This window comes from Sphaerodactylus townsendi, linkage group LG02, assembly GCF_021028975.2.
Source record: "Sphaerodactylus townsendi isolate TG3544 linkage group LG02, MPM_Stown_v2.3, whole genome shotgun sequence".
NCBI classification, from domain to species: domain Eukaryota; kingdom Metazoa; phylum Chordata; class Lepidosauria; order Squamata; family Sphaerodactylidae; genus Sphaerodactylus; species Sphaerodactylus townsendi.
Genome location: NC_059426.1, coordinates 2,535,487 through 2,552,360, shown reverse-complemented (window position 1 = coordinate 2,552,360; position 16,874 = coordinate 2,535,487). Strand labels below are relative to the sequence as shown.

The 16,874-nt window shown below is 45.3% G+C and overlaps 1 protein-coding gene across 1 annotated transcript in view; it reads left to right on the top strand.

Annotated features, from left to right (window-relative positions):
* Nucleotides 1-16,874, top strand: part of SPAG16 (sperm associated antigen 16) — a 464,997-nt gene that overhangs the window by 49,405 nt on the left and 398,718 nt on the right. The window lies entirely within an intron of this gene.

Here is a 16,874-nt window from a genome sequence, read left to right as displayed (position 1 = left end):
CCCCACAGTGTTTTAAACTGTTGTTTTTTATCTTTTGTATTTGTTTTAAGCTCCAGTTTCCACTTTTAAAAATGTATGCTCGCTTTAATTGCTTTTAAGATTAGATTGTAATTTGTTATGTTTTAATTTGTTAGCCGGTTTGGTGGTCTCATGAAGGCAGGAAAGCAGTGCAGAAATCTTAATAAATAATAATAATAGCCCCACCTGCTCCTGCCTACTTTCTAACAATGCTTGGTGGGGTGCCATGGTGCCCACAGATTCCACGCTTGGGGACCCCTGGTATAAGATATTCAGTGAACAATGTGGTCAGTGCTGGAATTCAAAATGAAATACCACTAGGGTGGGTGGGCCATGTCCAGATGCCGGGCCTCCTCCCCTCCCCTCCCTTGCATGCCACCCCTCCCCCACCCTTCGCTAGGGTGGGTGGGCCATGTCCAGATGACGGGCCCCCTCCCCATCCCTTGCATGTCACCCCTCCCTCCCCTTCCCTTGCATGGTACCCCGACCCCTCCCTTTGCTAGGGTGGGTGAGCCATGTCCAGATTCCAGGCCCCCTCCCCATCCCTTGCTTGCCTCATGGAGAATATGGCAGCAGTGGAGATGACCCAAATTCAGAAGGCAGCCCTGCTGGGATCCGCACGAATACTATGCTGATACATTACAACTTCCTAGGCTTCTGGATGAGGCTCGAATTGTAATGAAGGCCAACAACCACCTAAAGATCTGGCAGCTGTAAAATCTACAACAACAACAACAACAATAATAATAATTTAAAAAACAGTTCAAGGAGTATAGAATCCCAGATTCTTCTTTCAAGCGTCTCAGTAAGCTGCACGATGACTTAACTCTTGCAATTTGATCTGACTTTCCTGCTAATGTCATTCTAGGCATCTTCCAGCACTTTTCAAGTCACTGAACGTGGAGGGCTGCTCTTTCCATGCTTGCAGTTCACCCTCAGAAGATCTGCTTGTTGGGATCTGGAGATTCCTGTGGACATTCTGAATCCAGTAGACACTGGAGGCAGGCCAATTTTACCTGACTCTTGCTCTTGCAGAATGCCGGTGCCACATTCACCTGTGTCTTTACCAGGCACCTGCCGGATGGAACCTCTAATACAGGCTGAACCTCTTATCCCTCAAAAAGATCCTTTTATCTGTACAGCCCTTCAAAGTCCAAGAGAAACCAATAGTGGCCCAAGAGGCTGCAAATCTTGTGCTGGCTCAGACACATTCTCAAGCAAGCTGTTAAAATGTGGGCTACTATTTGATGGATTTGTAATTGGTTGACTGACGGAACCCAAAGGGTGGTCATCAATGGCTCATTTTCATCCAGGAGAAAAGTGGCTAGAGGGGTGCCACAGAGTCCTGTCCTGAATCCAGTGCTATTCAGTATTTTTATCAATGACTGTAATGATGGAATAAAGGGCATGTTAATCAAATATGCAGATCACATCACCAACAAAGTGGTGCTCCAAAGGAGCAGCTTGTGCAAACTCCATACCGTCATTGCACAGAGAAGACTTTGACTGGCTAGCCATGTCCTCTGTATGGAGAACAGTCAGATCCCAAAGACAACAATGAGGACGCCCCTGAAACCCCTGGAGGAGACCATTCAAACAAGACCTGAAGGCACTGAACACTACATGGGAAGAGGCTGTAATACTCGCGCAAGACTGGAACTGCTGGAGAGCATTATGTTGCCCAATATGCTACTTAGCATGGAAGGATCCAAGTCTAAGTAAGCTTATACCCCAGAGGACAGGGTCAAAATTCAAAATAACCTGAACAAATTGGAGAGATGGGCCAAAACTAGCAAAATAAATTTCAACAGAGATAAATGTAAGATACTACACGAAATGCACAGATATAGTATGGGGGAAAACAGTACATGTGAAAGGGATCTAGGAGTCTTAGTACACCACAAACATGAGCCATCATTGTGATGCAGCAGCCAAGAAAGCCAGTGCAATTCTGGGCTGCAGCAATAGTGTCTAGATTGAGGGACATAATAGTACCACTCTATTCTGCATTGATCAGAGCTCACCTGGAATACTGTGTCCAGTTCTGGGCACTGCAATTTAAGAAGGATATTGAGAAGCCGGAATGAGTCAAGGGGAGGGTGATCAAAATGGTCAAAGGTCTGGAATCCATGCCCTACAAGGAGAGACTTAGAAGTTCAGTCTGGAGAAGAGAAGATTAAGGGGTGACATGGAAGCTGTATTTAAATATCCGAAGAGATTTCATGTTGAAGTTTAAGCAAGCTTGTTTTCTGCTGGTCCAGAGAATAGAATAGAACAAGGAGTAATGGATTCAAAGTGCAGGAAAAGAGATTCTCCCTAAACATTAGGAAGAACTTCCTGATGGTAAGGGCTGTTGGACAGTGGAAGACACTACTTTGGAGTGTAGTGGACGTTTTTAAGCTGAGACTGGATGACCATCTGTCAGGAATGCTTTGATTGTGTGTTCCTGCATGGCAGGGGGTTGAACTTGATGGCCCTTGGGGTCTCTTCCAACTCTATGATTCATCAGCAAGCTGATTGAAATTATCCAGGACAATCAGTCTGGAGATCTCTAGCACCAAATCTGAGGTTACTTTGCTAAATCAAAAATAGTACCTAGCAGGGAACTTGGAGGTTGATAGTCAAGTAAAATGTTTAATCTGTCTCTGGAACCTATTGTAAGGAACAGGGACCCCGATGCCAGCTGTGTTTTGCACCAGCTGAAGGAATCATGGAGGATGACAGCTACACCTTCTCAGCTCCCTAAGTAGGACTGATGAAGGACCACACAACCCAGGAGGCATTAATTGAATCCTACAGACTTCGTTATTTGCATCCAAGCAGTTTTCAGTCATACAAGCCAGGACTATTTCCTCTTCGTCAGCCCTCCTGACAGGAGAGCAGTTTTATATCTGTCAGGGATGGCACCTAGTTGATTGAGATGCATTCCTATCTCAATGTAGTTGCTACATAATATATGGACGATGATTGTATCTGTGTGATTGAGATGCATTCCTGTCAATGTGACTGCGTACTTAGCCTGCTATATGTTACCACCGCTGTAATGGGACACTCTTTCTTTGATCTTTCTTTCATGGTTTCCCACACTTGGTAGAAAACCAGGATGTTTCCGTTGCTCCGTGGGGGTAGGAGTCCAGGTGGCTTTATCTCTATCTGTCGCGGACCTTGGGGAGCTTAGACTCCGAAGTAACTCTTTCTCACATTCTTTGCGGAAATGGGAGGGGGGATTGTTTCTGAATAAAGGGGACAGCAAAAGCCAGGTTCGCCAGAACTGGCTTCTTGCAAGCTGGGTTCTTCATTGCCTTTCCAATAAACGCTGCTGATCAACAGTCCAGAGTCTGCTTATTGATTGAAGGATCGAGATCTAACAATATCTCACAGTCTGGGTGACACAACATTAAACTCCCCTTTCACGAGGTGGGTGGAGTTGCAGAGTTGGAGTCGCAGATTCCCCAGGGCAATAAATAGTGCCACAAGCATATCTTCACATTTCCTTGTCTGTCTGCATTTTCCAAATGTTAATTGAGAGTTAAAGCAGCATGAATAAGCTATAGACGAGGGCCTGTGGATAGCAAAAAGTACATTAATTCTGTCAGGGTTGCAATTTTGGAAGAGATTATTGTGAAGGCATCAGAAGAACAAATCGTTTGAGTGCGCTTGTGGCACTTTTCAGAGTACAATTTGGTTTTGCCTTGCCATGCCATCTGCTGTAGCTCCCATGAATTATTTATTCCCCTGCCTAGAGATTTTAGAGCGAATCACAGGTCTTGAATAACAATTTGCACTTGGGATAGCCACAAAAGCACATGGTGTTACGCTTTCTTGTGAGGAGGCCAGATAGTAATAAACTGATTTTATTCTTCTCCAACGCTTTCTGTGCCCGTAAAGGAAACCACTGAAGAACACAAACAAGAACACCAAACTGTTTAAAACAGTATTTAAAAACTTAAGTAGAAACTATCAAAGAATTGTACAGGAATTAGGAGTACAAATATAAGCAACCATTACAGTGAGGTGTGGGACTTGAAATCCCTCAATGTTTTAGGGATGCACAAACATGTAAATTTTCAGTTCAGTTCTTCTGCAAATAACTCATGTTTGAAAAATCCTAATACCACTCTTTTATTTTATGCTTTTGAATAGCTTTTAAGCACCATTTTAATGCTTGTCATTATTATCCTCTTTGTAGCACTTAGTGGAAACAGCATAATGGCAGAAATAGAGGCAGGGTGTTCTGCTCTGTGTGCCATATTAGAAGTGGTGTGCCATATTGGAAGAACTGTAGCCGTACACATGAGCCAGTCCCCTTTTTGTCTTCCTGTTGCCTCAGAAAACCAATAAATATTTCAGCTCAGTCTCAAAGCAGCTCCCAGTAGACAGAAATTTATTTTTGCTGTAAGTTGCAAATGGTCAGAAAGCAAAGTTTATATTAGGAGGAGGAGGAGGAGGAGGAGGAGGGAAGCTGGGCTTTAGACTTTCATACATTTTCACTTGTATTTCCCTTTATGTTCTTTCTAAGATCAAAAGTCCACAGCTATTGGCCAGGTCTGTTGGATTTCATGTGTCAAATTAGGTCTCCAATCTTCTGGAGAGGTGAGAAGAAGATAAATGATCCTTCTCAAGTGGCGTTTCTTCTTCAAAAACACCCGGCAGAGAGATAAGCCTGGAGCTCTTAACCAGTGCTCCGTGGAGCCTACCGTCTTCTCCTGAGCTCTCGGCTAGGGTTAATTAATAACCCAGCCTGGCATTCTGATGCCCCTGTACAGGAATTGGAAGACAGCATATATTACAATGTGTTTTCAATTGGTTACCATCTTGCCCCCCCCCCCCCCCCCGCTTAAAAGAGAACCAAAAACAGTTTAATCTTGAGTGGGAAAAAGCCAAATGTAAGATCCAGAACATTACAGTATGAAAAAGGTGGTTTAGCAATATCAGATGTAAAACTATGCCGTCAAGCAGCCCCACTCCTTTAGTTGATGGGCTGGATTACTGATCCCAACTGAAGGACAGTAAAATTGGAAACAACACATGGAAAAGAAGGTATGGACTAAGAAATCATTAAGAAATAACGACAGCTCAAATCCAGGAAGGGAAAATGTTTTGAGAAATAGTCTACCAAGACTACGGTGTCAGTGTGGGAGTAAAATTATTCCTCCAGTATTTCTATTGATATTTCCAGTTGATGCTTCCTGTGAACGAAGCATAAGAAGAAGGATAACTGATTTTATAATTTATGAGAACATGATTGATGATCAGGGAAAAATGGGAAAAAAACTTGGCAAAAATTAAAGAAAGGGTGAATATCCAGCAGGTCATATATTGTCAGATGGTGACAAGATGAAGAGAACATATAGCTGGCAAGGGAGATGAACAAAGATGGTAAATGGACAGTTAATAGCCACAAGTACAGGAGATCTGTTAAGAAAAATGTGTAGTATGACTGTTGCAATATGATTCTTAAACAGTTGGTAAAAGATTGTATGATAAGATGGATGCAAAACTTTGGAGAAGGAAGGAAGGGAGGGAGGCAGGCAGGCAGGCAGGGAGGGAGGGAGGGAGGGAGGGAGGGAGGTAGCAATGGGAAAAATTTTGGACTAAAGAAAAGTCCACAGAATGTCAGAGACTAAAAAAGGATATTAGGCTTGGGGATTATTAATGCAGCCATCTGTATTTGGTTTTAAGAACATCATATAATTGTTTTAGTTTGTCTTTATATTGTAGTGTTTATTTGTGATTTTACAGTGTATTGGTTTGAACAAGAAGAGGAGTAGTAGTTGGATTTATACCCCCCTTTCTCTCCTGTAAGGAGACTCAAAGGGGCTTACAATCTCCTTGCCCTTCCCCCCTCACAACAAACACCCTGTGAGGTGGGTGGGACTGATAGAGCTCCGAGAAGCTGTGACTAGCCCAAGGTCACCCACCTGGCATGTGTGGGAGTACCCAGGCTAATCTGAATTCCCCAGATAAGCCTCCACAGCTCAATCGGCAGAGTGGGGAATCAAACCCGGTCCCTCCAGATTAGAATGCACCTGCTCTTAACCACTATGCCACTGCTGCTCTAATATTATAAGCTAGCCTGAGCCTGGCTTCAACTGCGAATTGGGCAGGGTATAAATATAATATAGTAAAATTAAATTAAAATAAATAATTAGTATGGAATGTTTTATAGATGGTGCATTTTACCCAAAGATATAGTGAAAAACAACACCAATACAATGGGAATTATTGGAATGCCATAATGTGAATACGTCTTTCTCTAACATGTAGTGGTTGTGCAAGAAAGTACTGGCTAGAGATCCATGATGAAATGCAAAAGATTTTAAAAATTAAGTTTGTGATGGACTCTAAAAGCATGTTATTAGATCATTACACACTTTTTACAACACAAGGTCTTGAGAGCAGTTCTCTGCCGTTGTTCCTCTGACTATGAAGCAGAAAAGAAACCGCTGTGTCTGTGCCACGCTTTGCTTCCCTGCATTATGAGCAGGAGCGCATTTTACCAGTCCTTTAAAAGCGAGGCTTCTTTCAGGAGCAGGTTTGCCTTTCAACTGGACGTGGGCATTACTACGCACACTTCATAAGAACAGTTGGCTAAGCCCGGGCTCCCTGTCTGTGAAGTCACAGCAGCTTCACAATGGCTTTTTAAATTAATCTATCTTTTACTATCTATTGCATATTATCTTTATGTTTATTAAAAAAATCTGTCAGGCTTATAAAGCTGAATGAGGGAGATTTATGTAGCCGCAGCCTTTGTGAGTGATTTTTATGAGTTTTATTAGCAAGCTAAGCAAGATGTAGAATGTAATAAAGGTTCTGCTGGGCTCTTTTTTCTGCGGTGACTTTTAACTTTCCCTCAGAATTTCATCTGTTTGTAAAATAATTATAGTCATGATTAAACCATGGATGATGACTATGTGTGGGTGAGAAATGGAACATTTTAATACAGAAATGTCTTCAGTTCAGATGTTTCCATGTGACTTCTAATATAGCCATCCTTGGTATTTGTTGTCTTCTTTGCATTGTATATTGGCAAGAGGTTAATTGAAATGGAGTGGGAATTGAAATAAGACCCCCAGACTAGCAGGGGTTAGATCAGGGGTAGGGAACCTGCGGCTCTCCAGATGTTCAGGAACTACAATTCCCATCAGCCCCTGCCAGCATGGCCAATTGGCCATGCTGACCCAGAGAACTGATGGGAAGTAGCAGTTCCTGAGCCTCTGAGGTCCCCTGGGATTAAAATCAAGAACTGTGTGTGTGCAGAGGGAAGTGGCTGGCCCTTTCCTCCTGCAAACTTGTGTGCAGTAGGAATGCAAAAGAGATTCTCACGTGGTCTGTTCCACTGGGACCACGGTGTTTGGAAAGACGTGTCAGTAAGGAAGAGTCCAGGATGGTGAGCCAAGAGGCTGGATGGCTGGAGGGTCAAACACCAGATCAGGAACAAAGATTGACAGAGTGCACAGTCAGATGCAAGAGAATCAGAAATCTTGCGGGATTATATCGTGGGTGTCAAAGTCCTGAGGAAAATCACAGGTCACCTGGAAAGAACAAAAAACGAAGTTATGCTGAATAGTAAGTCAGGAGTTGAGGCCCTGAAGGAAGCAAAGGCCAGTGATCAAGAAAGCTGCACAATGAGCAGAATGGCCACCTAGCCTCTGCTTAAAAACCTCCAAAGAAGGAGACTCCAGTGTATCCCACTGTCAAACGGCCCCTGCTGTCAGACAAATCATCAGCCCTGATGCCATGAAGGGTTTTGTCAATGCTGGCCAGTACCTTGAACTGAGCCCAGCAGTTGCTCAGTAATCCACAAGAGTGAGTGGAGAATTCAAGCTAGAACCAGACTATTAAAGGAATCTTAGAAGCTCGATCTCTTAACAATCTAGGTAAAAGAAATGATTTGGTCTGGCACCTGAAAGAGAGTGGAATTGGCACCGTTCAAACCTCAAAGGGTTTTGGCACCGTGCAAACCTCAAAGCATTCCACAAGTGACGCTCCGCTGCTGAAATGCCCCATCTTTGGTCACCAAATATCTCACATTATTTGCTTCATTTATGGGGACCTCAAGTGACATACAACATTCTCCCCTTCTGTTTTATCTTCACAGCAACCCTGTGAGAGGGATTAGCTGAAAGTGTGTGACTGGCCCGCAAGTCTCCATGGGAGAGTGGGAATTTAAACCCAAATGCCCTGATCCTGTTCTGACACTCTGACCACGACACCATGCTGAAAGCTGGGGTACAAAGGGCAGAGCTTGGAAGGAAGATCCTGGCCAGCCCCCATCTTTTGCTGCCTCTGCTTTCTCAGAAGACTCCACTGCTTTCAGGAATGCTGGAGTCTGTCATTTTTCATCCCTTCTGGCTCCATCTGAATGGCTCATCTCCGCGTGCTGAGGGGTAGAAGTGAAGGCTTCCAAGCATGCTCAAAGTTCTCTAAGACAGGGATCCTCAACCTTTTTAGAGCCTGTGGGCACCTTTGAAATTCTGACATAGTGTGGTTGGAACAGCCATAAAATATTTCTCACGATCCAGCTGCAGCAGGAAGGGGGAGTCAGCCACAAAATGGCTGCTGGAGCTGATCTTTAGTCACACCGTGAAGGTCCTCGTGAGGTAGGGACAGCTGCAGCCAAAGCCTTCCCTCACCACTCCAATCTGGAAAACCAGATTTGATCCCCCACTTTGCCACTTGAGCTGTGGAGGCTTATCTGGTGAACCAGATTAGCCTGTGCACTCCAGCACATGCCAACTGGGTGACCTGGGGCTAGTCACAGTTCTTTGGAGCTCTCTCAGCCCCACCCACCTCACAAGGTGTTTGTTGTGGGGGGACGGACCGACGGAAAGGAGATTGTAAGCCCCTTTGAATCTCCTTGTAGGAGAGAAAGGGGGGTATAAATCCAAACTCCTCCCCTTCCTCCTCCTCCTCCTCCTCCTCCTCCTCCTCCTGCGGGGGGGGGGCAGGTGTCATGTTCCATGGTGTTCCAATACAGAGACTTCAGATGAGATTGGAATCCATTTATTGATCCAAGTTCAAAGCAGGTTATACTTCATTGCCAAGACTAAAGCTTTTGCAACAAACTACCCTAATAAAGATGCTAAACCCCTCCTCCCAGTACTCCGTTACTAGGCAACAGCTCCCCCTCTGCTTTCACAAGCTTGCTCCATCTCCATCTCACTCCCAGTTAACAGTCCAGATGTGCCCAGCCTCAGAAAGGCGTTGCTGATGCCCGTGCATTCCTACATAGCAAAGCTCCAACATAAACTACACGCAGGAATGATCAGGGTGCCACATACTCCTGGCCTCCCCTGGAGACCACTTCGTGTACAGGCAGGTCCTGAGGGGGGCTTTTTTGCATCTCCCAGAAGCGCACAGCCTGGATACCAACTTACATAGTTATTTTGTCTCTCTTGCTGGAGTTGTTTTTTCCCACCAAACTTTGGCTTGTTTCATTGTTTCTTCTGTTCCCTTCACCCTGGTCGTGGTCGAGGGGTTAGCAGAGGCTGAGGGTGAAGACATGATGCAATCCTTTGAATGCACCCTTCTCTTGCCACGTCTGCCATGCTCTTGGAAGGTCCTCTACTTTACTTAGGCACCAAGTCATAAAAGCAATAACCTCCATCTCTTATCCCATCTCCCCATCTCATGGTACTACAGAGGGTGGCACGGAGGAGGGGGTGAGAAGTGGCGTCCTGGGAGTGACAGAAGATGGCCTTGGGAAGATCCAAAGAGGGAGGCTCCTTGGCCCAAATGGGGAGCCAGGCAGGGAGAAGCGTCGGGAGACGCGGCAAGAGAAATAAGGGTAGGCTGAGGAAAGTTAGTGTGAACCCTGATACTGTAGGAAGTGGGAAGTGGTGTCTTCCTTGCTGGGAAAACTCCAATGCAAATTCTCACCTCTGATGTCAGAGGCTACTGTTGAAAATCAGAACCATATAAAATATTGTCCCACCTCCCACCAAAGACCTGGTAATGACTTTGTACTTCCATGACAATTAGGCGGTCTGGTCCAAATCAGATTGTTCTTGGCCGAAAGTCTGACGATCGCCCAATGTGGAAAGGAATGGGTCATTCTAATATAGACCTCCAGGGGCCAAGACCCCAGACGCTTTGGGTGGTGTCCTTGTCCTAGTGAGGGGTTAGGGTTTCTGTCACATGCCCTGCCTGTCTTGGAAGAGTGACTATTGTCCCCACTGAGATGGCAAAAGATTTAGGTGAAGCCTGTGATGAAATGGTTCTGTAACTGCATCAGAAAAAGTCACACTAGCCTGAGAGGTCTTTGATCTCCGTATGGAGAACTCAAAAGGCTGTAACAAAAAGGGAGCCCAATACATCAAAGGCTTGATTGCCTCATGGCAGGACCGTAGTTTTCCTGGGAAGTAAGGAACAAAGACTTGGGAGATTCTAATCCAGTCCGACCTTGAGTGTGCCTCTCGGAGCTCAAGGGGGCTAAGACAAGCCTGCGGGAACCGTGATATTCAGCTGAGAAATATCTGTATTGAACGTTTCATTATTTTCTGTTTTTACTTTCAATATAATCATTGAGAACTCAGCTGATTTCAGAGTATCTGGAAAAAGAACCAGCACCTTTTTCTGACAGAGGTTGACAGTAAAAATCCAGTGTGCTCAGGGTACATTGAGGGGGGAAGTAATGGAGCAGGAAGCGAAGTTGGCAAATGGCTTGTTCTGGTTGTTGGGCAGGTCTGTATTGTAAAGTGTGTCCTTAATTGGGAAGACATATAAGATGCTTGCCCTGCAGCACCAGTTGTTTATTTGGGTCTGGGTTCGAGGGATTCCAGAGTCACAGGGTGCGTCTTGATTGTGCTCTGTGGAAGCTTTTTATTAGAAGGTGCTCTTAAACGCACCTAGGCCTGATCATGTACAAGCTGGAGTTTATCTTGGCTTCTGGCTTCATGAGGCCCCGGATTGCCAACTCTGGGTTGAAAAATTTCTGGAGATTTGAGTGTGGAGTTTGGGGAGGGTGGGGATTGGAGAGGGACTTCAGCCACAGAGTATGATGCCACAGAGCCCATCCTCTGAAGCTGGCATCGTCTTCAACTGATCTCTGTACCCTGAGGATCAGCTCCAATCCCAGGTCATCTCCATCTGGCAACACTAATGAGGCCTTGTGGTCACAGTGAGCTCTGGGCGGCGGGGTGGAGCGGGTGGGGCGGGGGGGGGGGCTGTTAATGGATGGGAGGTGCTTGAGGTAACAAGGTGCCAACTTACAGCAATTTTATACCAAGTAATGGGGCTGGAGGTGAGTTTTAGACTACACGAACAACCTGTGCCCTTTGCAAGATGCGATCACAAGAGATGCAGAGGATCAGATCAGAGCATGTCTTCAGAAAGGGGTAGGCCAGTTAGATGGCAGAAAATATACAGCCACGTGTGCTGCTGAGGTCTGGGCCCAACCAGATGACAGATGGCCCAGGCAGCCAGGGAGTAGTCGCACAGATTGAGCAGCTCAGAGGTTCCGGCAGGCAATATCTGCAAGCATCAGTCATGTGCTCCAGGAGTCAAGGCAGGTGCCATTTGTAGGCAGAGGCCAGGCAGTCTCTAAGGAGGAGTCCAGGTACATGTTGCTTCCCAGGGAATCACCCTTGTTGCACCCAGACAGAGCCAAGCCCAAGGGGAAGCATAAAGAAGATGTTCTTGCCAATAAGGCCAGAATCCTGCAGAGGCCTCATGCTGTACTCATTCCTCCCATGATGCTGATGTTTCAAGTTTATAGAGCATTCTGCCATATTGAGCTGCAATTCAAGCACTCCTTTTATTGCTTAGCTCCTGTCTCTGTTTCCGCCTCCTCCATGCTAATGACTCATTAGCTTTTGCTGACCCTTCCTCCTGTGACTCCATTTGCACCGGGAGCTCATCTGGCTGCGATTTGTTTACCTTCTCGGCTGTTTCCAGAGCCTCCACGTTTGATTTATTTCTTCATGAAACAACTTCTTTATAGTCTCTTATGCCAAGAAGGCTGACTTCTGGCCAATACCATGAAGCTTGAACAAAAGAATCACAGAGTATGGAAGTTTATTATTCTCTATTTACCCCTCATTTGGCTTTTCATGGAATCATAGCATTGGAAGAGACCATACAGGCGCGTGGTCCAGCTCCACACCTGCTCAATGCTGGGATCAATCCATCCCTGGCAGAGTGGTGTCCAGCTGCCCAGCGAAGAGATTTCCAGGGGAAGTTCAAAACCTCCCTAGGCAGCCAATTCTACTCCGGAACTACTCTAAGTGTTCCTTACTGCCTGTAATTTATACCTGTCATTGTGGGTCCTCTCCTCTGCTGCCAACAGGAACAGCTCCCTGCCCTCCTCTAAGTGGCAGACCTTCAAGTACTACAACAGAGTGATCATGTCGTCCCCCCCCCCCCACCTCCTCTTCTCCAGACTGAACAGTCCCCTCAGCCTTTCCTTGTAGGGCTTGATCATTCTTGTCGCTCTTCTCTGCACCTGCTCCATTCTGCCCACATCCTTTTTGAAACTGCGGACTGTACTCCACTTACGGCCTGATCAGTGCGGCGTACAGTAGGACTCTGGCACCTAGTGATTTGGATGTTATGCCCCTGTTGATACACCCCAGGGCTGCATTAGCTGTTTTTACTGCTGCTCGTATTTGGCTTTTGGGCCACCCGTGCCCCGGTTCTTGTTCACCTACATTGTCCAGAAGTGCACCCCCCACCCAGTATGTGTGTTTCTCTTTTTTGTTTCCTAGAAGGAAAACTTTGCACTTATCCTTGTTGAAATGCATCTCGTTCACATCTGCACACTTTTCCAGCTACTCCTCCCAATTTGGTGTCATCTGCAGATTTAATGAGTAATCCATCCAGACCCTCATCCAGATTATTTATAAAAATGATGAAAAGTTCTAGGCCCATAACTAAGCCCTGTGGCAACCCCACTAATCACCTCCCTCCATTCAAATGAAATGCTGTTATTATTATTATTATTATTTATTAAATTTATAGGCCGCCTCATCCCCGAAGGGCTTGAGGCGGCTCACAACACGGCTGTTTCCCACAGCAATTGATAACAGTATAAAATGTTGACAACTACTCTTTGGGTACAGTTGGGTACAGTTCTCCAACCCCATCCAACCCCATCCACCTGACTATTCAGAGTCCAGTCCACAACCCCTCAGTTTACTCATTGGAACATCCTGGGGAACTCCCATCAAAAACTTTACTGAAGTAAATGTGTGTGTCTGGGGGTGGGGTAAGTTTTAAACAGTGGGAGAAGATATGATGTTTTATTTTGCTCAGATGTTAAGTTTTCCTGTCGTGGTGAATTACACAGATATGCTTGCATGCATTGTTTGGCCCCCCCCCCCCCCCCGTTTCTAAAATCCCTACCCAACTGCAGTGTTTTTTCTTACCAGGAATCCTTGCTGATCAGTTCAAACATCATATCTTGTAATCTGCTCACTGATTGATTTAGAAGTTTTTATCATACTTGTAATCGCCTTTGAGTCACAGTGGTACAGGTAGACTATGAATGAAAAAACTGCAATAATAATAGTCAATCATAGCTCAAGGGTATCTTTCTTTTGTAACCAGTGACTGTTTTAAAAAATATATATTTGCATAAATAATAAAACAAATGAATAAAACTGGAGAATGTAGCAGCTTGGGCTGACTGAATAAGTTCCGCATTCTCTGTGGCACGACAAGGTAAGTGCAGGGCCTGTTTCAAGCAGCCAGGATAACAATTTAGTTTGTATTCTTTAATGTCAAATATTAAGGTCAAATATTCTCTTGACATTCTTAAGTGGAATTTTTTAAAATAAAGATAATTTAGCCTGCTTAATTTAATATTCAATTTTCTAACATGCTGATTAATCTTTAGAAAATACTTTAGAAGCTACATTGATCAGCAGAATGAAAGCAGAATGTATTCTTAAGTGTACATGCAAATCTTCTATAAAAACTAAACTGATAGATTTGGAGGTTGTTACTGTCTTCTTGAATTAAACTGATTGATTTAATGGTTGTTATTGGCTGTCTTTTCAAACCTCAAATATAGGTTTGTTTGCATATATTTAGAATAATAAACTCAGCAGATTCATGTTACTTCATGTGAAATCATTACTCCCATTTGCCATTACTCTATTACTTTAATGCACTTGTCTATACAATTTACATTTAGCTTTCTTCTTTAATTGCAACTTGGGGTGGGAAATTAGCACAATGACTCTCAGTTTTCTTTAAAGTGAGACCCACACTGAACTATTCAGGGTCCGCTTGCAAAGTAACTTCACATTACTTCCCCCATCTGCAGCACAAAATTCAGGTTAGTCATCACTGAGCCAGTTTATTTTCTATGGTTTTTTGTGTGTCATTGTGTCATGAATATGTAGCTGCAGTTCATGGCAGCTGTGCACCTTCTGCAGAGATAAACCCAGCAGTCTCTGGATTGCAGCCCGGGGCAGGGCGGATAGTGCAAAAGAGCCGCCCAGCCTGTCCCCTGCCAAATCACCCTGTCCCTCCTGGTCTGATCACCCTCTGTTGTGTCTTGGCCCACAGTGTGAGGCCTGTGCCTTAGCAAATATCCAGGTGAAAGTTTTGAATGGGAAGAGGGTAGAAACAGAGCTGTCCCCTGCTCTGGCTGGAACATTACCTGTTGTTAAGGATAAGTCTAGCAACTTCCTCCCTAGCCTCTGGTTCCATTTAAGGGGGTTGCCCTTCCCCTCATTGGTCCTCTGGGTTGCTTGAGCCAGGAGCTTGCTTGCCCTGGGGCCCCTGGGATTGGGTCCTCCTCTTGTCTGTCTTTGTATTGCCTGCCTTCCTATCCCTCCTTCCCAGCCCCAGGTGCTACCTTCCCTTCCCTTCCCCCCCTCTCTCTCTTTCTCTCCCCCCCTCTCTCTCTCTCACACACACACACCCCTCCCTCCTCTCAGCTCTGTGGCATCCTGATGAACTCTGGTCCTGTGTCTCTTGGGGTATGTGAGGCTCCCTGTCCTGGACTCCTGGCATCGCCAGGTAAAAGGCTCAGGCAGTAGGTGATGTGGGAGGCCTCAGCCTGAGACCCCGGAGCAGTTCTGCCTGTCCAAGAAGGCAGCACTGACCTTAGTGAACCAGGTATCTGAGTGTCAGTCAGGGAGTGCCAGGCAGGTTCGTATACTGACGTGTTCAGGAACAAGGGGACAGGATGAGAGGGAGGAATGAAGCCTTCTGTGCCTCATAGGTGTTAACCAAAACGTAGTGCTCTGGAAACGATAGAAAACAATGAACGAGGCCGACAGCCGTCCTGTTTCTCTACACAGCTCTGTTCTAAACAACATAAATTAATTTGCTTCTCAAAATTGTTCTCAACTTGCTTGGGGTTGAATGCTCCCCAGATTGAGTGTTTCATGGAAGTTGTGTTAGGTCTCGAAACCTTAAGCCAATAAACAGACTCTGAAGTATTGATCAGTATTTTTATTGAAGAGGTATTGAAGCACCCCACTTGGCAAAGCTAGTTCTGACAAAATTGGTATTCACAGTCCCCTTTATCCCCCGTTGAAAGCCCCCCTCCCATTTCCCCAAGAATTTATGAAAAACCATCTTTGGAGCCAAGGCGCCCAAAGGTCGGTGGCAGATAGTGAGAGAGTCACTTGACTTCCTGCCCCACAAGATAACGGATGTAATTCTTTTCTCATGGGACAGATATACCAGGGGAAGCCTAGTTGTCCACAAAGCATGTGAAGCCATAAAGTAAGATCAATGAAAGAATGCACAGATGTCAGTGGTTATATATAGCAGACTGATTACATATATCTTTTTAGCAACACTAATTTGCTGTCTTGAGCAGTTATATTGAATTTGGAAAGCATCTCAATCACATAGATAACATCCCCCTGACAAGTTGTGTGTTGCAGAGAATTCTGGTAGGTTGTGCACTAAGGCCATGCTGGCTGCCACCATTGTTGATGGTGAACCCCATACGTTTTCTAGGATGTGCCCTTTCCTTTGAGTCTGCCTTGTGAAGTGTCTCCTCTGGGGGGTGGGGTACTGTCTTTCAGCTGTTTTTTTCACTGAGAAGCCCCTAAACTTTCTCCCAGAAAAAAGGAGGGGTTCCCTAGAAAGTGTGTTCCATTTTATTGTTGGCATACAATCGGATTTAACTTTAAATGGAGTGGTGTTTTTCATTTAATACTATCTGAAAGATAGCATATAATTGGTTGGATCTTTGCCTTTTGATCTCATCCATTTTCCTTCACTGTGTTCCCCCACCACGTGAGCCTTACAGGGCCTGCAACCAGTAGTAGGGGCCCTCATCAAAATGATATTGCTGGTGACTCTCTGATGTCAGTGCCCATGTGCCTGGAAGAGACGTCAGTGACAGGGATGCAATGGGATGCTCTGGTGTTGGGGCAAAACCATTTTATCCGAATTCCCAAGTCTTCCCCCTGTCATGTGGTTACACACTGACATTACTTCCGGGCACAGAGAGCATGTTAGGACAAATTCCATAATTCCCCCCACCCTGTCCCGAGCAGTGGTGGGGAAGCCCACTTTTTCACCACCAGAAAAGTTGGTGTCATCCAACCAAACGTAGTGAAGCACATGACAGCAGTTGATTTCATGCATTTGCATGCAGTGGTAATTCATGTTTGACTGGTTGCAGTTTGTGTGAATCCTGCCAAAAGTAAAACAAATATAAGACGTATTGTCGAAGGCTTTCACAGCTGGAATTGCTGGGGTGCTGTGTGGTTTCAGGGCTGTATGGCCCTGTTCTAGCAGCATTCTCTCCTGACGTTTTGCCTGCATCTGTGGCTGGCATCTTCAGAGGATCTGATAGTTGGAAAGCAAAGCAAGTGATACCTGTGAGTAAAGGTCAATAGGTGAGGGCATCTGAATAGGAGTGGCCTGGCAAGTGAGTAACA